General features: G+C 36.1%; 1 long non-coding RNA gene across 1 annotated transcript in view; it reads left to right on the top strand.

Annotated features, from left to right (window-relative positions):
• The first annotated feature begins 371 nt into the window (after positions 1-371).
• Positions 372-25,167, top strand: part of LOC131478203 (uncharacterized) — a 185,486-nt gene continuing 160,690 nt past the window's right edge. Inside the window, exon 1 of the long non-coding RNA XR_009244354.1 lies at positions 372-466. This is a non-coding gene — a long non-coding RNA (uncharacterized LOC131478203). The remainder of the gene's footprint in view (positions 467-25,167) is intronic.

The following is a 25,167-nucleotide window of genomic DNA, read 5'->3' as shown; positions in this document are numbered from 1 at the left end:
GGACTACTAAAATTTTTAGAAGGGTTATTTTTTCCAAGATCTGGAAATATGGATCCTACCGTTTGAGCCATTTCCTTTATGCCTGCCATCTTCCCTTAGTTTCTATCAGAGGAAAATAGGCATTGTTATATTTTGCCTTCCTGATAATATGAAAGTTAATTTTATGTTACAAGTTGACTGGATCACAAGGACTCTTATATTTGGCCTTTTATTGTCCTGGTTGGTTCTGTAACGGACTTTATGAATGAAGTTAACGTTTTATTTGGTGAAGTAACGCTGATTGACCTCCACTGTGAATGAATAGGAGAGAAAGATCACTTCCTGTGCAAGAGAGAATCCTCTGGCTGACTGTTTTAATTTTCGTCTGCAGTGTTAGCTCTCCATCCTGAAGGATTCCGATGTACCACGTTGGTTTCCAGTCTTCTGACCCACCTTGCAAATATGATTTACCAGCCTGCAGAGTCAGGTGAGTCAACCCCGAAAGAAATGATTAGTTCTCTCTTACTTACAAATCATATGTAGTGTATAAGATAATACCTGTTTCTTCAAAAACGTAAATATAAGAAATTTATTATTAATTGTATTGAAATTCTTATAATCATGCTAGCAGATTAGTAAGGTTGGAATCATATACACACATGTGTATATATATATGTATATGTTACCTATCTATGTATTTGGTTCAACTTTTCTGGAGAATCCTCACTGCTAATATTTGAAATAATTACTTTGAATTGTTTCTTCCTCCTTCCTACTTTTCTAAAAAGTTATTGGGATGCAACTAAATTAGCTGCAGAGAATGCATAGTAGTTCACATATTATAGTTAAGTTTTAATATGTAAACGTATTGCTAGTATGTTAGTATTTGCAAACATTCGAGTAACCATTCAGCAGGTCAAGGCTTAGAACGCTGCTGGTATAAAAGAGCTCGTTTTGCTTCCCTGATTCACAAGTAGTGACACCTTTTGAACAGAAGCTGCCATCAGTCAGTTTTGCCTGGTTTTGGCACGCCTGTAAGTGCAATCAGAAATATATGCCTTGCTATTTTAGTCACTTCTTCTCATTTTGAACAGAGTCATAAATTCATCAAATTTTAGTATAATGTTATTGACCAGTTCTTGTTTTAAATATATGATAAATATATTCATCCATGTTTTGGTAATAAATATGATTTCCAATAGTTTCATGGAAGGTCCAATATATTGATAATAGCATATAAGTCTAATGATAAATAATTTTTGGAATATGTAATTTCTAGAAATGTATTTTGTGAAAGTGCTTATAGACCATAGTACATACACATGTGTGTTTATATTGAATTTGGAATTGTGTTAGTGATTTCTGTGGATGTAGATTGCACAGTACTCATGAGCTCATTGTAGTTTATAAGAATATCTTTCTTTATGTTCTTCTATTTCATCTTCTGAAATATTCAGTATTCAGCATACATTGAATGTTTGCTTTAAATAGTAGATTATGGTGTGAGTTTGAAGTTTGAATGCTTTTAAAAATGCAAGCTCCTGTAAGAAATGTGGATGTAACTAAGCTAGACTAAGAATGACTGAAGCACAGTCATTTAATGCATTCATGCAATGTCTTATCATTCATGACTCCAGGTTTTTCTCTGCAGGCACTATTACCCTATGTATTCAAATTGTATCACTTATAGGGAAGTGATTAAAAATTCTGCTGAGCTGCAATGCTGTTATCTGGGAATAGAAAGAGGAAGAGATTAGAAAACATTACTGAGGGATTATAAATATCTAATAATACTAAAGTGGTGTGTAATTACCATCAGGGGAGCTACAGAATAAAATCAGAACATTGGTCTAAACAAAATGCCACACAGCAACTACGTGGTCCTTTTAAATATAAGTATTTCCTAAGGACAAGCTCACTGTCACCTTGCTCAAGTATGACATTTCTATTTGTAATGCATGGCGTTTCCTTTATTTTACCAGCTCATTTTCTAATTCAGGTATGGTTTCAGTAACTAGCGTGTTCTTAGTACTGAATGAATTTTGAGGTACTTTGGCACGTTGATAAATTTGATTTAACCCTTTATGTTGATATTTGCGCTTCATAAATGCCATTAGTTTAGATCATTGATATAATATTGCATGATTAATAACTTACTGATAAATAATATATGTAATAAGGCAATATAGTATGATTTAATAACTTTCAAATGATAAACAAAATGCTATATACTGTAGACGGCTGCTCAAACATAATAAATGCCATGAAATAGTTAAGGGTAACTTAAACTCTGTCTATTAACAGATAGTTTGAAGTCTGTATTTATTACACATTACTTAAAAATGATTTTATGTCAACAAGAATTTTCAAGCCATCTTGTAATTATTCTTATACTTACCTTACTTTTCATCTGAATTAGATACTTAAACAAAAATTATCCAGTATGTTTTATAAGTAGAAAGATACATTGTAGATGACACTAATTAATTTGACTTTATCAGCTCTTTCCTTGCACTTTCTTATTTTGCATCTGCTGAATTAAATTTAGATAGAATCTAAGGGAACATTTAATTCAATATTGTGCTTCATATTTAGTTAATACTTTTGATATGTTGAGTGTCCATCAGATTTACACCCCCTTTCATTATTTATTGATGGTCTTTTATGGCAGTCATGCCATTACAAATCATAGCATAGTTTGTTCTTTAGAAGGGAAAATTACCTATTCTCAAGTCAGCACATACAAGAATGAGATTTATACAGATTTAATGTATTCTTGTTGAGTTTACCCTTGCTAATTCTGATGTCTCTTCAGATGTTTTCCAGTACCATTTGAATACCGTTTGAACAAATCTGTGCTTTCTGTGTACAGTCTAGCCTCTGAATTATTTGCCATGTCAGTAACCTTAATCAGCCTGTGTTTAGATAGCCTTGTACTAGCTCATGCTATCTTTTAAAGCTCTGGTTTATAGAAAGCTTGCATTTTTACATATATGCATTGCATATGTAAACAGATACTAACAAACGTTTTCAACCATTTGTCATCCTCTAAAAACTAGTTTACGAACTACTATTGCCTTAACTTTGGGAAATGATGGTTTGCATTACTGTTTTATCAATAGAAGAGTTAATAATTTAATATGACAGGAAGGTGAAGTATACATTTATTTGTTTTATGCATCTGGAACCAAACTCTAGACATGAGCTAAATAAAAGGTGTTCTTCATGTAAAATATGAATGAAAAATATGTTCAAAATTTAGCCTTAGGGTAGTCCTGAATATTCTAACATAGTGACTTAGTTTAAAAGAATGAGCTGTCTTACCTTTACACCTAAAGCTGAACAGTTGATGAGGTTGATGGAATATAGCTACCTTCTTTTTTATTGTTTTGAAACTTTTTTGCTGTCTGTACATGATATGAGGATGGTTTATTTTGGGATTGATAATTCTGAAGTGCTAAACTGCCTCCATGATAATTGCATTGATATTTGATGTTAAAATTTCCAGAATAAAATGTGAGGGATTATAAAAATATGTGCTCAAAAACAGGAACAGAAAAAGTGAGACAGGGTGGACAATGACAGCCAAAGGGGATCTATTACCAAAGAGAAAAATGAATCCACAAAGGGTGGCTGGCTGCCCGCGTGGACGGAGTGGCCAAGTGGAAGGAGCACAGTCCTTCAGCAGGCTGGGGTTTTATTTTCTGAAACTAATATAAAATACTAACTCACAAAGTTTCCATGAACCTGAATCACATTTAACAAAATTGTCCTGAAATTTAGCAGTTTCATATTCTCAGTTCTGATTTCCTCTGTTTTTTTTTTTTTTTTTTTTTTAAATTCCTTTTGGTATAGGATCTCTCTTCCATGCTTCTTTGTGTTGTGCTGGATGTTCCCTTTCTATATCCCCACCTTTCCAGATACTCTACATCAGGAAATGTGCAACTGTTCACTCTTAGCCCGTTCCCAATAGACACAGCTCAGACAGGGCAACACCAAGGAGAACAGATTTTCACCCTTGAGTGTTAGTGATATTATAAAGAGATACTGGCTCTTTTGATAGGCATGACTTGAAGTGCATATACTGACAAGTGAGTAAAGTCAGCACAATGTGATTCAGTTTTATTTTTTAATGAAACTTTGTTTCTTTAACTAGAGAGTATATGTTCAAATCTTAGGAGAGGAGCTAGACGCTACACAATTAAATGAGTTATTTCCAGTCTTACCTCTGTTTTGACGGTAGCCATTTGTAATCCATTGCTCTGTAATCAAACCACAATGGTTGTCCACAAAAATAAATAAATATTTTTTCTTTTAAAGAAGAGCTGGAAACAATCATGAATCCTGGTGGAAATGTATTAAAAATGAAATAGGTGGTGTTTATCAGAGAAAGAAGGCATGGCAAGAGAGAAAATTCAAATGATAAAAGAAAGTAGCACTCATATGCTTCACAGAAATTTTTAAAAAGAGTTAAAAAAAGTCAGGTTTTTAGACTCCATTAGGTTAAATCTACAACAACCCTAGACTGCGATCTTTGTGAATCTAAATGGAAAGGAATGATCCTGAGAGATTTATGTTTTTTTTTTTTTTGATTTAACAAATTGGGAAGTTTTATAGCTCTAGAAATATCAAATCTGTGAATATTTTACTGTGTAAGAACATGTAATGAATGCTACTAGATGAAATCCATATAAACATATTTGAGGAAATATATATTAGGTTACATCAATGTATTATACTTTAATACATAGTTATATATTAACTACTATAGAAATGAAATTATATATGTATAGCTGTCTTTTATAAAACTTCACTTTTATTATTGTGAAATTTATTTTCAGCATTTACATCATGTGGTGCAAAATATAACATGTTGGTATATCAAAACAAAGTCATAAACATTTTTTGAAGAGTGTTTCTTTCAGAGATATTTTTCATAGTGACAAGCAGCTTTACTTTGAACTTTAAAAACTATTTTTATGGGTAATAAACATTGAAATGTATTGTTGGGTAAAGAATAGATAAAGTATACCCTGGTTTACATTCATATTTATGCCACTGTTCTACGGTTTATAGTCAGTGTGCTAGAATAGATCTTCGTATACACTGTGGAAAACAGCAATTTTCCATAATAATTTCTTGGCACTGCTGTTTTTCAAATTGGAAAGAATTGCAAACCATGCCATCAGAGAATATGAAATGAAGTTGTTAGGTTCTCCTTTTCCCTTTCTCTCTCCTATCCATGACGTATGTGTACATACACTGGCTAACTGTTGACAAGCAGTTGTGGTTCGAACTGCTGCAGAGCGGAGGACGACTGTGGAGTGAGAGCAGAGTGGATAATACACTTCCAGGGCTGAAGGCTTTGGGATTTATTACCCAGAACTAATGTTCTGCGACTGATGCTGATCCAGAATTTCCAATTCTGTTAGCCAGCACTAGAAATCCAATTGACTTTTAACATCTTCTGTTGACCAATCTTCTACGAAATGTTTATGGACTTCTTTCAAACCTTGAAAAAAGTTAGGTTTCAGATGCTTTTTCTGATTAAGTTCATATATTCTCATTAAAAATTATAAAAAAAAACACAACTGAAAAATAATAACCTCCCACAATAGCACTTATCATTCAGGAACATATTTCATGACATACTTTGATTTTTCTGCCCTCCAACTGTAAAACACACAAGACATACACATATCTCATCACACTTAGAGATCCATTTATTTAAGCAGTTGTATTATAAAACTAATTCATTTATTTAAAATGCTAGAGGCTGGCATCCTGGTAGAGTGGGTAAAGCTAGGATGTTGGCATTGTATACAGACTCACATTCATGTTCCGAGTGCCTTGCCTCTGATCTAGCGCCCTGACCACGGCTTGGGAAAAACAGGGAAGATGGCACAGGTGTTCGGGTTCCTGCCACTCCTCTGGGAGACCTGGATTGAGTCTGGCTGAGCTGTGGCCTTTGTAGCCATCTTGGGGGTGAACCGGTTAGTGGAAGTTCTCTGTGTGTCTCCTTGTCTTTGACTTCCAAAAAAGGAAATAAATCTTTAAAAAAATTATGTGATGATAGTATTTATAAGTTTTTAAAAAATATTTTTAACAATTTGCTGTCAATCATTAATGTTTGCTTAAAATTTTGTAATAAAGATAATTTAAGCACACATGCATATATATCTATATATAGGAATCTATCATTAAAGTTAACTTGGAGGTAGGTTGCAACTTTTCAATATTATTTATAACAATATATATACTAAGATATTTCTGTCATATCACTGAATGTTATACTACCAGTGATTATTGATTGAAACACTAAATATTGAAGTAAGTTTGAGCCAAGTTTAGAATTTGTAAAATATCATGGATGATATATTAACACAGTGGATTCTAATGTCATTTTCCCCTTTCCTTAGAGAATTGGATGTTATCAGTGTTTTAATTATTGTTAGATGGTAATGACATCTGATGCCACATGCACACAGTCACACACACAGCATGTATAGTATCCTCTTACTAGTATTTCTTTGAAAGCTCAATTGAAACTGCTTTCCTTACAAGTGGTTGTATTCTAGTTAGAACAAAAACCAGAGAAAAGACTCCTTTTCATCCATTTGAGAATGCACCTGGCCATTTGTCAAACCATAGCTGGAAGATTGTTCTGTGCTGACACAGGCGAGTAGGGTGATGCGGAAGTCCAGGTAGCTTCCAATTTCCTCAACAAGCATGAGAGCTGTGCCTCTGAATTCTAAAGCTAACTCTGCCAGAGGAACAGAACTGAGCATGGGAGTTGGTGAGAGCAGACACCTACTTCCCATGGTCTGCGCATAGATTTTCCCAGCAGTGCCTGCTCCCAGAGAGCTCACTTAGTGGGAAGAGAAAATTACCATCAATATAACCTTCTGAGGAAGAGTCAGTAAGAGCACTTTGTTAAAAAGGGCAGTTTCTTCTAAAGTTCACCCTGTGCAGATCGTGCCAATACCCACGAGGCAACTGTTAATTCAAGCCTCTATTTCTAGTGCAAATTAATGTCTTCATTCTTGCTACTGCTTGTCTGTGGCTGGAAGCAAGATATTCTTTGTAGAAATCTTTGAGGTTTCCCTGCCCAATCATGTAAAGTTAAAATGCATGAATCTCTTTTATTTCCCCACCTCCCCTGCGCTTTGTCACAGCAGGGGGCATTGAAAATCCTGACACAAGCCGTGTAGCTACAGGCTACACAGCACCTTCAAGCAAAGGGTGGATGGAGCGAAGGAGTGATGTACCATTTTATATAATCATTTTGCTGCAGTGCCAACTCGACTTCACAAAACAGACATGTCACTGTTATGCTGTAATGGAGTATTTCCTTTTATTTTTCCCTCCTGCGGTTTAAAATTTTTCTCATGTAAGAGGAAATAAAAACAGAATATTAATATTTCATAAGCTATTGTCAGAGTAAATTTATATTATTTCTGTTCAGGATAGCAATTAAATTTGAACAAGTTCCTGGACTCATTGTCCCACTCTAAAATTATAAAGCCACAGTTGTAGAGACAATCTTGTGGGGAGGAAATCAAAGTGTGCTCATCTTAGATATGGAGGAGAGATCTGTTTTCACTGATGAGGGAGTCTAACAGTTCATAACTACCAAGTAGAAATACCACATGCATAAAAGGATACAAATACATGATTAAAATCTAATCACTGTGCAGGTGTTGTGGCACTGAGTGAACTGCCCAGCGTGGACACCAGCAGCCCAGTCTTCAGCTCCCAATAGGATTCCCAGTGGATGTGGCAGATGAGGGCCTTGGATGTTCACACAGTCCTGCACACAATGCTGGGTTCTGTAGCTACAGGGATTTGTTGGCAGTTTGCAAAAGTTGTTGCTGGTTCTTGTCTTTTGTAAGGTTGTGATTAACCTCTTATCATCCTCTTATTACCAGATTACCTCATTAGTCGCATTAATTGTCTAGGCTTTGCCAAATGTGTGCTATCCACCATTAAAATATCCACCAGAAAAATTTCATTGCTTTAAGAAAAACCCTCAGTGCTGCTGTGCTTATCCACCCCCCCACTTCTTTTCTCCCACCCCGAAGCTCCATTCTTGCCAACTCTGGGCAACGGCTGCGCTGTAGATGTGCCGGGCAGAGTGTTCTTTGTTTAGAATCATGTGGCAATAGGCTTTTCAGAGTGCCTTTCTTCATCTACTTCCGCATCTTTTCATGATCTTATATTGTCCATTTCTTTTTATGGTTGAATTGTACTCCATTCTATGGGTGGAAATTTTCTTTTTATATTCTCCTAATTAAGGAAACGGTGGTTGCTTACAGTCTTTAGCAATTTAAATAAGGCTGCCATTAAGTGCATATTTTTGTATGTACATATTTGCAATTCATTTTGGATTATAGTTGTGAGATTATATGAGTATATGCTAACACATTCCCTTCTAAAGTAACTACTGTTACTATTTTATATACCACTTGCAATGAATGAATTCTAGTTGTTTCACATCCTCACCAATGTTGGATGTTGTCAGTGTTTTGGATTTTTGGCATTTTACTGACCATCATTGTGCTATGTTATTGCTCTAATTTTAAATTTCATGATGAACTAGATATTGAGCCTTTTACTATCTGCCTATTTCATATATCATCTTTTAACATCTTTTGAGCATTTTTTAACTGAGCTGTTCCTTTTTCTGTTGTTAAATGGAGTTCCTTTTTTATTTACCACACATTGTTTTTTGTAAGTGTTTTGTAAACATTTTCCTCATCTGTGAATTGTCATTTCTTTGAAAGTTTGTCAACATTTGCTTTTTTTGCTTTGGATCTCTGTTAATAGTTGGAGTAGCGTATGGGCTGTCTGCACTCTCATGTGCTATAGCAGTTCAGTACGCAACTGCTTTGTATGAAGTCATCCCAGATGTCCAGAGACTGGTGACTGGATAGAGAAAATGTAGAATATTACTGAACCCAAAACAGGAATAAATCCCTGATATTTGCAATGGATGGATGCAATGAACGAACGTTAGGGTATATGAGATAAGATGGACCAAAAAGAAAATTATCACGTTTTCCGTTATTTGTGATAGTCGATATGTATGGTATAAAAATTCTGTAGATATCATATCATTTGGTATACTTATAAGCAATCCTTTGGAATTACATTGTGTAAATGAGAGTATATTCTTATTTCACCTGGTAGAGAAATGGTGAGAAGCTAATAGTGAAGACTCATGGAGACATTAGCAGTGCTTTACCCGTAAATTATGACTGTAATCAGATGACACAAAATAAACTCATTCATCTGTACATATGTCTATTTTTGCCATGCATATTGTATTTCAATAGGATGTTTAAAAGGGTTGGATATATATTTATGATTATTATATTCTCTTCTGGAATTAACCTCTTCTCAATTATAAAAAAACTTCTCAATTTCAATTTATAAGATTATTTCTTTGTATGTCTCTCTGATTCTGATTTAAATATTACTAATCTACCTTTTTGTTTTAGTGTTACCAAGGGCTATACAAAGCTACTTCTTTGTATTTTAAATTTTTCTAATTAAAAATTTATTTACATTAAATATTATTACTGACTTTGACATTAAATAACCAATCACCTGGCTCTGTTCTTTCTTCTAGTACTTCTTTGTTCCCATGTACTCTTTCATTTACATTGGTTGGATTAAGTGTTTTTATTATTCTATTTTATTCTCTCTTACTGGTGTTTTAGTTTGTAGGAATGATCTCTGGGACAAGAGCTGAGTATCTGAAATAGTTTGGAGGTTCATGTTCTCTTGAGCCTTTTTTTCCAGATGATACTGCAGCAAAGTTATTTTGTAATCCTGCACTCAGAGCAGGCCAGGGTGCCCCTCAACACTCACAACACACACAGTTGAATTTAAGCCACAATAAGTCAATTTAAGTCAGATCTTTACAACTCATGCTGAACGTTCATGATAATAATGCTAAATTATTGGTCCAGGTGATGAGAGTTTCACTGCTGTTTGAACACACACCATGTAAAAAGAGTTGAGGTTTGTTGTTCCTCCACCTTCTTTTTCTTCCTCTGCTGTCTCCTAATGGTTGTAAATCCCTAACAAACTTTGCAGAATGACAGTCTTTTCAGGAATTGTATCACTCCACAGTTTACTTTGCAGCCACTTGAAGCTACTTATTTGGTGAATCCCCAGCGAATGACCCCTTATGTTTGCTGATATTACCTTAGTAGTCATTTTAGTGTTTGCCATGTCTATCCACAATTTATCACAATGTATGTTCATATTACATCACTTGATATAAATGTAGAATCATGTGCGTAGCTATTAAATTGTAAAGAAGAGCATGTACTTACTCCTTTACACCCAAAACACCACTTGTGGTTATCTGCATTACTTCTGTGTAGAATTAAAAGAATAGTTTTATGTTTACTATAAGCCATTCCAAAATGGTCTAGTGTGCCTGTTTTATCAGTGGGTATGTGTGTGTTTCTACATGTGTTTAGATTTTTTCCCCTTAGAACATTATTTTTGAGCTCTTCTGAATATCGCTATGAAGTTGGAAAAGCACATTGTTCTCACACTGCTTCATAAGGAAATTAATTGTATGGTTTTTTTTTGTTTTTTTTTGCTCTGTCCTATATTGATGCCTGGAACCAATAAACTGTTTGCCCTGGTGGTTTTGGAAAGAGCGAATGTACCTAGAATGCTTCACATTAAACTAAATACTGCTTTCACAACATCTCCTTTTCCTCTGATAAATTTCTCATTTCTTATACAAAAAAATTGTTAGATGGGCTATAAATGAAATAAGAAACATTTCAGGCCAGTTATTTTTCACTTAACTGGAGCTGTGACTGTGCTTCAGATTATGTGAATTATTATTATTATTAACCATTTTCTTTGACCTAAATCAGCAGCCCAAAATATTGAGAGAATTCTTTTCATTTTATCCTTTATTAATATGTCTGTAATTTGCCTTCACATTTGGTATTCTAAGTGGACATGGAATTATAATTTGGAAATTATTTTCACCTGTATTTTCACTGACAGTTCTGTATATGTATGTAAAATTTCCCTGCAGATTTGCAGTATTGTGTGTACTGGTTATATTGCTGTAAATGTTGTAGGTTTCTTGAACTCAAGCCAGAAACTGAACATAGTTGAGAAGGATGCACACCCATGTGGAGCACCAATTAGGGTGGGGTTCACATATTTTTTTCTTGACTTTTTTTCAATAATTTGTGGGACTTCCGCACATTTTTGCAAGGTATTTTCAACATCTCCATACTTGAAGCATTTTTCTGTTTTTATAGCTTGCATTTCCTAACTTCCTTAATTAATCTACTGATGAAAAGTCATTTTCTTTTTTTATACAAGTGTATTAATCAATATCTCCTCTTGTTTAAGAACTCCTTTTCAGCCTCCAAGTCTCGTAGACTTTGTAAGCAGGTGAGAGAGCTTGGCGAGGCTGCATGCACACCTTCCCCCAGCCCTTGGTAGACCGTAATTAATGCTCCTAGGGCTCGGATGTAATCGCTGGCTTCAACACACCACTCTCATTGATTTTTCAATAAGGCTTAAAGCTATGAAGAAACTTCTTTCTTTTTCTTCCCAGTGGTTAATTTAATTTTCTCCCCTACTGAACCAAATTATTTATTTGCTAGCAAGTCTGTATTTATCATCTCTTCATGTTTCTGATCTCACTGCCAATTCAATCACAACTCAGACCAATTAACAGATGTTTCTTAGTATCTCCAGTCATTTGCAATTATGCCTAATAGCATAATTTTTGAATTTCAGAAATAATATATACTTGCTTTTTCGAAAGGAATGCAATATATGTGTTAATAAAATCCTCTTTATATAATTGTGTTAAGATTTTCTAATGATATTAGATAATTCATTATCAAATGACATTTGTAGGAAATAAATTTAAAAAATGATTTTTTTGCAATCTGTGCTCTATGTGGATGCATATATTTTATAATTAGATAATTTTGGATTTTATAACCCAGAATGTAAACATGCATTTGTTATGTTTTTTTTACTACCCTGATATTTATCTGTATTTGTGAGACTACACAGCAATTTAGCTTTCTGTTAGATTACTCTTTGCTATTGTAAACCTCTGATAGCATTTATTCTTTCCAGCATTATATAAATCTTGATTTATCTTTAAATATTCGGACATTTTGATATAATTAGGTCTTGATCTGAGAAAATCTTCCTAAAACTCCTGTCACAAACATTTTTAAATTATATGCTGAATTTACTAGCCAGGTGAGAAGATCCTTTGGCATATAAGAAGAGAAACTTGTACAAGTGCAGAAAAGTGAATTAATATACATTTTTCTTACTTCCTTTTTATTTAATTTGTTTTAAAGATTAATAGTTATTTGTCAAACTATAAATGCAATCCCATATCAAGGGCAGCCCAGTAAAAACTTTCTCTGTAATATCAGTACAATTTCAGATGAAATGCATTTTAATTTTAAAAGTAACTAAATATAGCAGACATAATTCTGATAAGTGAGGGCACTGAGGGTTTCAAGAAGTTCTTGGAAAAGGCATATGACCTTTGAAGTTCATTTTTGTTGACCTTTGGAAGGTAGTCACACATAAATACACAGGCACAGGCATACACATGCATTCATCTTATAAACCCTGAATTGGACTACTTCCTTAAATTTTTATTTTTTGAGAGATTTATTTACTTATTTGCAATTCAGAGTTGCAGGGAGGAAGAAACAGAAAAAAATTCCATCCATTCATTAATTTCTCAGTTGACTGCAATGGCCATAACTGGGCCAGGAACTGAGAGCTTCATCTGGTCTACCAAGTAGGATCTTACGCTGCTTTTTTCATTAAGAAGGGGCTGAATCTGAAGTGGAGCATCCAGGACTCAAAGTACACCCATATGGGTTGCTGACATCATAGGTGTGCAGCTTCACCCACCACCAGCACCTACAGGACTTCAATTACAGCATCAAGGTGAGCCATGATGTTGCTTGAAGTGTGTTGACAAAACTTAAAAACCTCTCAGGTAGCTTTAGTATTCGGTACAGAAAATATGTAGACAGAAATCTTAGCTCTTTGGTATATTCTGTTAAATCTATACTGAAGATTCATGTTACGAAGCACAATGCAAATGTGAACTCTAAGATAATTTTGTAAACCTAAAACAGAAGTATGATGAGTCTTCTACTTGAAGGTGACACTGGAGTGAGGTTTGGCAGTATTCACTAGAATCTTTCTGTAGTTGTTTTCTTTCTTCTGAGGAAGGGAGGGAATGTTGATGAACACATTAGTCATCTCAGGCTACTGTAACAATGTATCATCAGCCAGATGACTTTTACAATGAATATTTATTTCTCACAGTCCTGGAGACTTGCAGTTCAACAGCAAGGTGCCCTCTGATCATGCCCGTGCTGAGGGGTAGACTTCTGGTGTGTAGAAATATAGCTGCCTGCTCCTGGGGCCTAACTTGTTTTTTTTTTTTTTTTAGTTTTTTTTTTTTTATTAATTACATTGTATTATGTGACACAGTTTTATAGGTACTGGGATTCCCCCCCACCCAAACCCTCCCCCCATGGTGGATTCCTCCACCTTGTTGCATAACCACAGTTCAAGTTCAGTTGAGATTCTTTCATTGCAAGCATATACCAGGTATAGAGTCCAGCATCTTATTGTCCAGATAAGTTCAACGGCTTGTTGGAGAGACCATCTCTGGTCTGAAGGTAGAGCCAGCAGAGTATCATCCTGATCAATTAAAAGCCCCAACATAACATCATCAACAATTTATAATGTAATAGAATTAATTGACATAGTATTGAGTAACCAATATGTTAAAAAAATGCAAGTTCTTAACCACATCCTGTGATTACTTCATTGACATTTCAATTTTAGTTTATATACAACTGGGTTCTATACATCTTAAAATGGCTATAGATTACTGTTCAGCTGTCTTATGTCTATTTTCATTATAATATTTAGCATTTTATAGCGTTGAAGCATAATTTTGCTGAACCTGGCTTTTTTTCGGGTAGTCTAGACTACTAGACCCTAACTCTAGTCTTCGGCATCAGTAATCCTGGAGGAAACAGAGCCATGAAAATACGGCAGGACAAAGCAGTGCAATAAAACTCCTGTGGAGTTTGGACACGAGAGCCGGTGTCATGCTTTTTTCCTGACATTCTGACATTCAGAGTGATCTCATTGGCTTTCTCTGACACCAGAACCTCAATGATTAACAACCAAAAAGTGTTTGTGACCCACTCTGTGTAACATAGATTTATGGTGTGAGTTACGTATTTCTAGAGAATGCCCTTATCCTGTCCCATGGGTGTTTGTATCTTGCCTAAAGTGGCATGACTGGGGGCAGTTAGAATTGGTGCTTCCTCTAAGGCAAAGTTCAAAACTTTTGTTTGTTTTTCAAATTGCATAAGGTATTGTGTATTTAATTTGTTTGCATTATATGGAAAGATTAGAGATCATTGACATATGACATTCTTTTGAACTCACATGTTCTATTTTTTACCAGAAGCTCTAAGAAAGAAACAATAATTAATGAGTACTTGTACAGTCAAATTGAACTGAGAAAATATGAGAGTAATATGGTACCTGATGTTCACATAATATAAAAATGTTAAGGGATTTTGGTGAAGTGATTAAGTCTAAATTGAATGTAATACTGACATTATCAGGTTGAGATATCATTATTTCAAATGTTGGATGTTACCAAATTGAAATACAAGATAGATAAGCAAAACTGTACTTGCTCTGTGGAGATAGAGGATGGTTAAATTTCATCAAGATTTTGTTCTTATTACAAGTAATATTTGTAATTTTCACAACCTATTCTTAGAATAATAATATTGATATGGTTGCTGCTTTTGAAAAGATGCCTTGATAAGTGTAGGCATTAAATGCTTTGAAGTATTCTAACTTCAAAGTTATGAAAAGTGCTTATCTATGAATAAACATGAAGAAAAAAGTACATTTGCCTTTTGGAATATTAAGAAAGATTTTGGACACAATGGGGGGCATTTTATCATTGTCATCAGCAAGAAAAGGATTAATTGCTGTCATGTTCTCTTCATACTACCGTGTGGGGTACAAATTACATTTTTCCAACCTCTTGACCTTAATAAAAATCAACAAGATTGGAGCTGTTATTAATGTGAAGCTGCCAGTGGCAGCCCTGCCATCACAAGGGGCTTCAGGTCAGCAGTGTGAGTTTCTGCAAAGAAAGGGTTATACTTATCAGGAGGCCGCACCTGGCAGAGCGAAAATACAAGCAGAATATGCAAATCAAGCTGGCCTCAAACAACTCACACTGCAGGCCATTACCTTTGCCTCTGTGTTTACGGGTGAAGTGTATAAGACCCATGTGAAGGGGCTTGAAGAATGTCCATGGAATATTCAAATTTACTTTTAATTTTGTCTCTTGATTAATTTGTTAAAGCCTCAGCTATTAATTTTGACTTAAAATTTAAAACTGATATTTTCAAATAGTACTGAAATGAATAAAGAGGATTTATAAAAGGAACATAGATTGAACCGTTTTTAACATCTTGCCATATATGCTTTATATGAAAATGTCATCTGTGTGCATATACATCCTGTTTTTTTTTAAAGATTTATTTATTTTCATTACAAAGTCAGATATACAGAGAGGAGGAGAGATAGAGAGGAAGATCTTCCGTGCGATGATTCACTCCCCAAGTGAGCACAATGGCCAGTACTGTGCCGGTCTGCAGCCAGGAGCCAGGAACCTCCAGGTCTCCCACATGGGGTGCAGGGTCCCAAAGCTTTGGGCCGTCCTTGACTGCTTTCCCAGGCCACAAGCAGGGAGCTGGATGGGAAGTGGAGCTGCCGGGATTAAAACCGGTGCTCATATGGGATCCTGGTCTGTTCAAGGCGAGGACTTTTGCCACTAGGCCATGCCGCCGGGCCCATATACATCCTGTTTTTTAAAAACAGAAATGATTGTGTTAATGTCACTTGACACAGGGTTTATTACAAAATCATTAAATGAGGAATGAAGAGTGTGTTATTAAACATGAGGTGTTATTCGCTGAAGATAGCATTAATAGATATTTAGTATTTACAAGTAATACGAAATCTGCACACTTTTGTTTTCTATATCTGTTAATCATCTGTATATTTATTAACTTCCACAGATATGGAAAAATGCTATTTGACTTTTCCAGTCTGACTTTACTGAGCATAATGATCTCCAGTCCCATCCATTTTGTTGCAAATGTCAGAACTCCACACACATGCAAAGATACTATTTAGCTAGAAAAGTTCCTGGAAACCCCCAGGAATTTCCATCAAGCTTAAAGGAATAATTACAGTTAGTACTACAGCCATGAATTGTACCTGAGTACATATTGAATGTGATCTTGGCCTTGATATTTAGCTTGCATAAGTTACTTCTCCTTCGAGTGCTTTCTTTGTCCAACATCCTTGTTACTCTAGATAGGTTATTTTCACTAACCCGTTACTAGCCTACGAATCAGAATTTTGTAAATGTGTGTGTTTCTGAACTCATTGGGATCTCATGTGTATGTGAGAGGTCATGTCTTTGAGACGCCAGATGTATATGGTTTAGAATCAGTTTAGCTGCCCTGTTTTTTCTTAACCATACCTGCAACTGTAACAACATTCTTCCCTTCTAAATATAGGGAGAATCATTTGTATTTTGACATAACATTGTGATTTTTTTCTTTTCTGGCTGTTAGTTCATATGAGACTTCAACAACCAGCTTTTAAAAAATGAACTATAAATATCCATTTTTAAATAAAGCATAAGGGTTCAAAGTTTTGCTATCTTTAGGAAAATAGTGTTCAGTGCTATGGTAGGAGGTCATTTAACATTCAGTCATAGACAATGTAATGGCTTTTACATTGCTATACAAAAATAGCCTTTAACTGGTGATTTGCTTTTTAATCTTAATACGACCAAATGTGTTTTAGAAATGGAGTCAGAAGATTGTTTCTCTAACATATACATCCTGTTAAGGGAATTAGGTATGAATAAATGTTACAACAAAGATAAAACTTCAAAACATCATGCTAAGAAGCCAGACATAAAACCGCACATGCGTTTTAGTCTATCAAATACCCAGAGTGGATAGGTGTGGATGCTCATGGGGAAATAAAGGAAAAGGAATAGGTAGCTGCTTAGTGGGAACAGGGTGTGGCTTTGCAGTGATAAAAATATTTAGGAATTAGATAAAAAAATCATTATGCAGCATAGTGTATAAAATATTACACTTTTTAGAAAAATTATTTATTTTAATTGCAAAGTCAAATATATGAGAGGAGGAGAGACAGAAAGGAAGATCTTCCATCCATTCATTCACTCCCCAAGCGGCTGCAGAGGCTGGAACTGAGTCAATCCTAAGCCAGGAGCCTTTAGCCTCTTCCGGGTCTCCCACGTGGGTGCAGGGTCCCAAGATTGTGTGCCATCCTTGACTGCTTTCCTAGGCCACAAGCAGGGAGCCGGATGGGAATCAGGGCCTCCGCGATTAGAACCAGCACCCATATGAGATCCCGGTGCGTTCAAGCCGAGGACTTTAGCTGCTAGGCTACTGCACTGGGCCCTGTAAACACTTTCAGTTATGATAAGTGGTTTGCTGGACTGCCACAGGGCTACAAATCAATCTCCAAAAGACTGAGTTTCTTCAGATACCCCCAACGCTTTCTAAATCTGCACTCTGAAACTCTCTAGTGTTCCTAATGCTGTGTGCCACAAAGATTATTTACATGTTGTTAAAATTTTTCTTTCAGCCTTTAAGGTATTTTTGACATATTGTATTAATTTGTTTATAGATATATATTTCATCTTTGCTTTTAAAAAATGGAAAGACAGAGTTGAAGAGAGGAAGGAGAGCCAGAGGGATCTTGCACGCACTGGTTGGCTGCACGGAGGGCTACAAGGTGGGGCCAGGCCAAAGCCAGGAGCAGGAGCCTCATCCCAGTCTGCCACGTGCAAGCAGGCATCTGCCACAGCTTCCAGGCACAGGAGCTGAACTGGAGGCGGATCATGCAAGACTCATTTTTGATGCCAACGTTGCAAAAAGTGGCTCAACTTGCATGCTAGACCGACCAATTCTTGTTTTCAGGATATTTTCTTTATCTCCATTGATTCAATCATTTTTATTATTCCCCCAAAATATTAACTTACAGAGTACAAAATATGCTTTTCATGGTTAATGTGTTTGAATGAGAGGGAGAAGCTAGGTTCCAAATCAGGTATGTAAATTGCAATTTAAGTTTTTGTTCCTTCTTTTCTTACCTTGTTGTCATCATATTTCTCCCATCTTAAAACAATGCCATTGGGAGCGAGCAGGGAAAGCTTGATCTGTGACTCCAACCACCAGTGTAGCTCCTGACTCCACTCTTTTCCCAGCTCTCTTCTCATGAGCCTGGGAGAGCAGTAGAGTCTGAAGTGCTTGTTTCTCTGCATGCGCCCACAGGGGGGACCTGAGTGGGGCTTAGTCTGTGTTTGCCTTTTGGGTGGTTGAGGTCAAGTTGGTCCTGCACAGCAGGAAGCTGGACTTAGAGCTGTGTATTGAACCTGGATGTCAGAAATGCACCCCAAAGCTGATATCTTGACTTGGTCCATCGCCTGCCCCTTCTTCCATCATGACATTGATGGAAAAAACAAAACAAAACAAAACCCTGTTATTGCTTTTTGTCCATTATTTGTTCCTTTCTTCTAGAAATACAGATTGTATCTTGTCCTGTATTCCTCTTTTCTAGAAATATATGTAAAATTAATAGTCTCTCTCTTTCACAATTCTTTTTAATACTTAATTTTTTTTTTCTGAGAACACCTATGGGACCAAGTGTTGGAATTCATGTTAGAATCAGGATGAATCCTATTCATAAAATGTGTTATCTAAGGTGAATTAATAAAGCTTCATGACTGTATTCTTTCTTTGTTTAGGAAGTTATCAAAAGACACACTCAGAAATGCTGTGATAGTTACAAGAACCTTAACAAGGAAGGTCCTCTAAGTTGCTGTCGCATTTGAAGTATTGTTCAACCATTAGTGGAAGATCAAAACATCAAAACTAAATAGCTCTAAATTTCACTTGGTGTCAGGCCCTAATAATGAATTTCTGAGGTATTACCTGAATATTATTTATATGCTATCTTGGAATTGAAATTCATGATAGCAATCAATGTGGGGAAATTATTACTCCCATTTTTATTCGAAAGTTGTAATTTATCCTCCACAACTTCTGTAGTAAGGACTTTTTTTCTTCTTTTAAATTATGAGAAGGCTGTACACACATTAACTTTGAAAAATCAGTAGCTTAAAAATTGCGTTGTAAGAGATTTGGCACATTTATTTTTCATAATATCAATATAGGATCCCAAAATGTATTTTTCAAAAATGTATATTTGGGTCAGCCTCTCAGGGCGAGGACGGGGACAGTGCTGGGAACTGTGGTGACAAGTGAGGACTGTTGACTGGAATTGTAAATAGCAGAGACGTTCCGTGTTCTCTAACCTGCCCAGGGGAGTTAGACATCAGCTCACCATGGGAAACCTGCACTCGGGAAAGCATTTCTGCTGGAAAGCCAACAGAACATGCAAAGTATCTACAGAAAAATGTCAAGTCAAGTGCAAATAAAATAAGTAGTGTTAGAGTTGAACAATCTTGCCATGACGTACATTTCTCATGCAGCCTGATAGGTTGTAGAGATGGAAGGGCCCCAAAATAGATCACAAATGAGTTTTACCAAAATTACTTATCAAACAGAAGAACTGAAATTCACATTGAATCTGCCTAGCAAAATCCTGATTAGAGGTCACACAGGTCCAAAGATCCTGAGTCTCAGACAGAGCCTGCTGTTAGATGCTCTAATGACATCCTGAGCCTCAGACAGAGCCTGCTATTGGATGCTCTAATGACATCTTGGGCCAGAATGGAGTTGTGGCTTCATGTTCCTGGTCAGAGGCATTCATATATTGCTTTGCTAGTCACACCTTATAGCCTGCCTGAAACTTGTGCTTCTGTGAAATTGTCAGTTTCTGTGAAACTGAAATTTGGAAATGATTCACAAGGCAACAGATTCTCCTGGGAGTGTTCACATTGAAAGGAGATTTAGAAATGACCCCCATACAGATCCCCAGCTGCAGAAAATTTTCTGAATTCTATCCTGTTGACTGTGGAAGCTCCTGTGGCTTAATTTTGGACTGTTGCCTGCCCAGGTGTATCAGCAGGAAGCCCAATCAGAAGCAGAGCAGCTGGAACTCAACGCAGTACTGACATACAGAACGCCAGCACACAGACTCAACCCTGTGCTTAACCCTGCTGGGTCACAGGCTCCAGGGAAATTGCATCAGCATGACTCCGTCCTAGTCTTGTTTCGGCTTCACTTTTGAATCGTATGTGAGAAGAGTGGCTGCATTGTAGCATTTAACACTCTAGAAAACAAAACAATCTTGGAAACAAAAATTATTTGCCCAGTAAATTTAAAGTATTAAAGGATTGTATTTAAAATGTGCATATGGGAGACCCTTTTGGCTTCTGACTAGCCCAGGTCTGACTGTTGCATTTGTGTAGTGGACCAGTGGATGGATGATCTCGGATGATCTGCATTTTGTCACTCTTTGAAATCAGTAAATAAACTTTACAAAGTTAAAGAAAGGAAGAAAATAGACACTACACTCAGGAGACCTTAGTGGGCCTGTTTAGGGTTAGATGTTTCCGATCTGCTAAAATTTTTGTATTCCCTTTTTTTCACATAAAGACATGTGTTTTCATGTTTGTATTGTCTACAAATAACTTCATATTTTGAAATTGTGTAGTACCAGTTATACTATAATTTACAAGATTTTAAGAGCTTAAATATAGAGCTACCATTTCAGTGATCCCTCAAAAAAACCTAGATTTTAAAAGTTGTTGATAACAAGGTGAGCCAATAAGATGTCATTAATCTTTGATTTTTGATGAGTAAATGGGGAAAATAGGGCAAAAAGTATAAGAATAGAGTCGTTAAAGACAAGTATGTTAAGCTTTTAGAATAATTTCATTCTCACAGTTTTGGTAAGAAGCAGTTTTATGTGTGTTCATAAACTTGGATGTTTGATAGTCAATTTTGTCAACTTGACTGAGCTGTGAGATAACCAGACGGCTAATAGTAGTACCCTATTTCTGTGTTTCAGGAAGATATAGGCATTTGAGTCAGTAGAGTGTGTAAAATGATCCATGTAGGATCAATTCATTAAGGAACATTTAAAATGAAAAGGGCTCCATTGTAATGGCACTGCACCTTAAGCCACTGCTTGAGGTGCTGACACCCCAGAACAGCCCACTTCCTCCAGTCCTAACTGACCCACTTTCAATCCAGGGAAAATTAGCAGGCAGTGTCCCAAGTACATGGACCCTTACTACCCACACGGGAAATGCCTGTGGACTTCCAGTCTTCTGGCCTTAGTCTCACTGAACCATGGCCACTGGTGGGCATTTGGCAAGTGAACCAGTGGATAGAAGGTTCATTTTCTGTGCTGCCTGCCTCCTGCCTGTCTCATGCTCTCTGTAACCCTGCATTTCAAATAAATGAATAAATATTAAAAAAACCAGAACAGAATAAAAGGTGCAGGAAGGGTAAATTTTTTTCTTCTCTTCTTGACCTGAGTGAAATCTATCTTCTTCATCCTCTAGTTATTGCTGTGCTGTTTTTTTTTTTAGAATCTTGAGCTTCCTGTACCTTCAGGTTTGCTGGTTCTCCAACGAGCAGGTGGCATATTCCAGTAATATTAGGTCCTAATAGTCATGTGAGCCAATTCTCATAAGAAGTATCCTGGTGTATGTATAGCTATATGTGTGTATATGTCAATTTATAAATAGATGTTTAGCTTTATTGTGTAACAGGTTTATTTTTTTTGTTTGCTAAATATGCTTATACACGTTTGGAAAAATAATCTGGAAAAAGTTTTGGTCACTTAGGAAGTTAATAAAAAGGGAAGGTATAAATAGTCCAAGTCATTTTAAAAGCTGTCTTCAATCCCACGAGGGTCTCCCATTCCTGGTCATATTAACAAGTAGCTGTATCAGAAGAAGAGTAACTGGGACTCAAATTTGTTCCAGCATGGAATGCCAGCATCACTTATGCCAGCTTTACCCGCTGGACCACAAGACCAGCCCCTTTGAAAGAAAGAATTACTTGGAAACATGAAGATTGAAGTGGAGACAGTTTTCCTGTTCACTGGCTCGCTGGTGAAATGCCTGCTGCAGCCAGGGCTGGTTCAGGAACACCAGGAGCCTAGAGCTCAAGGTGGGTCTCCCACACGGGGCAGCACCCAAAGACTTTCCAATGCAGAGAACCTGGTTCGAGTTCTAGTTCTGCTCCAGTTCTGGCTTCCTGCTCTGGTTCTCTTTGGGAGGCAGCAGGTGTCATATATACAGCAGGCTGAGTCAAATACACTGACATAGGTGACACATTAATAGCTAGCTTCCTGATTTTGATTTGGCTCAGTCCTGGCTACTTTGGGCAGTTGAAGAGGGTGCCAGCACTGGCCCAACTGGTCTTCCTGATTGCTCGCCGTACCCAGACATGGAAAAGGGCAGCATCAAGCCTTACTTTGTTCTACCTACCATCTATTGTAAGGAACCTTTAAAGCATTTTTTTAGGAAACACTCAAAAGCAAGGTGGAAAAGTGTGTTTTATCTTTCGATAGAAAGTTGGGTACAGTATGTGACTGTGGGAAACCCACTGCCCCTTTGTAAGCTGTGGAACCCAAAATGTAGGAGTGTTTGATGTTTTCAGCAAGAAGAAAAAGAAAATATGGTTCAAATTAAATTTTCCAAAGATAAAAAAAGCAGTAAACAAAAAATCTTTTCCTTCTGCACTTCAAATCAGTAAGATAAATACATATTTTTTAAAATAATACTTTTATAGGGACCTTAAAAAAGTGATGAAAATCTGTGTGTGCAAGTATTAGTGAGTTCTTTAAATTGTGAGACAGGAAGCTGAGAGTATTACCAAATTGAAGTTAAATATAAAAATGTGAGAACAAGACAATGACTTCAGAAAGAAAATTGTTCCATTAATTAAAATAGTTGTGAGACTTTCGTCACAAAAGCACGGAAAAGCATAGTGGAATCAATAAGGATATGATGAAAAGAAAAGTAGGATGTGACTGTTAGGAAAAGTAGGAAAGATTAATTGAAGGGTTCAAAGGTAGATAAGATGAAAAATGATCACAACTACAATAGGTTAATTTAAACTCAATTTTTAGTAAAGATTCAATCGCTCTTACCTGAATCACTTTACATACTACTATATTTTCATGCTAACTATATTTTCATACTAATGCTATTTTTCCAAAGTTGAATTCTTCAATTGGATTTTTCCACATCTAGAACACTTTAGACAATTAAACCAGATTACTAATGTCACACTTAAATAAACATCATACTACAAACTCTTAACTGCTATAGATTTTAGTTTTTCTTGTGTATATTTTCACTTCAAAGGAAAATATGAACCAATTAGAGTTTTACATTCAAAAAGCAGAAGCATTTACAAATAGTTATTTCTAACCACATAAAAGCTGTCTCAGTATTTTCCACATATAAGTAAATGAAATGGGGACTGCAAGAGGGCACTTTGAGGAAGGACTGATCATAGGAAAGTGAATAAAATTTTAAAATCCTTTTTAGTGTATGATTGGTTACCCTTCATTATTATAATGAGCAAAGTAAATACTATATATTCCTGGGGGCATTGTGGTGGCTTAACAGGTTACTCCTCCACCTTGTGGAACCAGCATCAGCTATGGTTGCAGGTTCTAGTCCCGGTTGCGCCACTTCCTACCCAGCTCCCTGCATGTATATTCATTAAACATTACAAAAGAAACAAGAAGCACATTCATTTATAATAGAAATTGTTATTTGAGTAAGAGATACATAATTTTATGAAGGCATGGGCTCGTTTAGTGACCAATAAACCTTTTCTTCATTTAGTATGATGCTGACTATGGGTACTCTTGTACTAGTTTGATTGTGTGGAGGAATGTTCCTTTATACCCAGTCTGGGTCCTTGCCATGTGACGTTGTGTTCTATTTTGTCAAATGCTCTCTGTATTTGTTCAGATCATATCGCTTTTATTCTTTGTTTTTAATGTTATGTATCTGATTTATTAATTAGTGTAGGTTGAATACTCCCTGTGTTCCAGGGATTACTCCTACTTATTTGGGATGGATGATCTCTGATTTGTTTTTTTAATTTGATTAGCACTTATTTTATTGAAGGATTTTTGTATTTGTTGGTTTATAATTTTCTTCCTGGGTTTCATATTTTTCAGTTGCAGAATAAGAGTGATACTCCTCTCCTAGGAGTTTGGAAGATTCACTCCTTTTGAATTATTTTGAGTAGTGTGGGAATAAGTGAGAATAGGTTGTTTTTTGTTGTTTGTTTGTTTACATATTAATCAGTAAAGCCATCTGGTTCTGGTCTTTCCTTTGTTGGGACAGTCTTTAGCACTGATTCAATCTCAGTCGTGATTATTGATCTATTTAGGATGGGTGCAGAAATCTAACAATCTCATCTATATTTTCCATTTTTTTTGGGCATTTACCAGTTTGTAGTTATTTCTGATGATTCTTTTTTGATTTCTATAACATCTACGGTAACATCTCCTTTCTCCTTTCAATCTTTCTCTTGCATTGGTTAGTTGGGCCAATGATTTATTAATATTGTGTGATCTTTGGCAAAGGTGTCAAAATTACATAGTATGGGGCACACAGTTAACAAATTATGTTCAGAAAACCCATTTGAAGAAGATTGACATTTGTTTCTAATCTCTCACCATATATAAAATAATAAATTCAAAATGGATCAAATATCTAAGTGTAGGTCTTAAAAATATCGAAATACTGTAGGAAAACCTGAGGAAAATCCTTCAGGATTAAAACAGGCAATGTGGACCCTGTGCGCTGGTTCAATGGCTAAGTCCTCATTTTCCACGCATCATGATCCCATACATGTACCAGTTAGTGTCCTGGCTGCTCTACTTTCCATCCAGCTCCCTGCCTGTGTCCTGGGAAAGAAATAGGGGTCACCCAAAACCTAGGAATTCTGAATCTGAGTGGGAGACACAGAAGAAGCTCCTGGCTCCTGGCTTTAAAACAGTGAGTTATCAGACATTGAAAACATGTGAAGTAGAAGC

This window comes from Ochotona princeps, chromosome 28 (genome assembly GCF_030435755.1).
Source record: "Ochotona princeps isolate mOchPri1 chromosome 28, mOchPri1.hap1, whole genome shotgun sequence".
Lineage (NCBI taxonomy): Eukaryota > Metazoa > Chordata > Mammalia > Lagomorpha > Ochotonidae > Ochotona > Ochotona princeps.
This window is presented reverse-complemented; position numbering and strand designations above follow the sequence as displayed.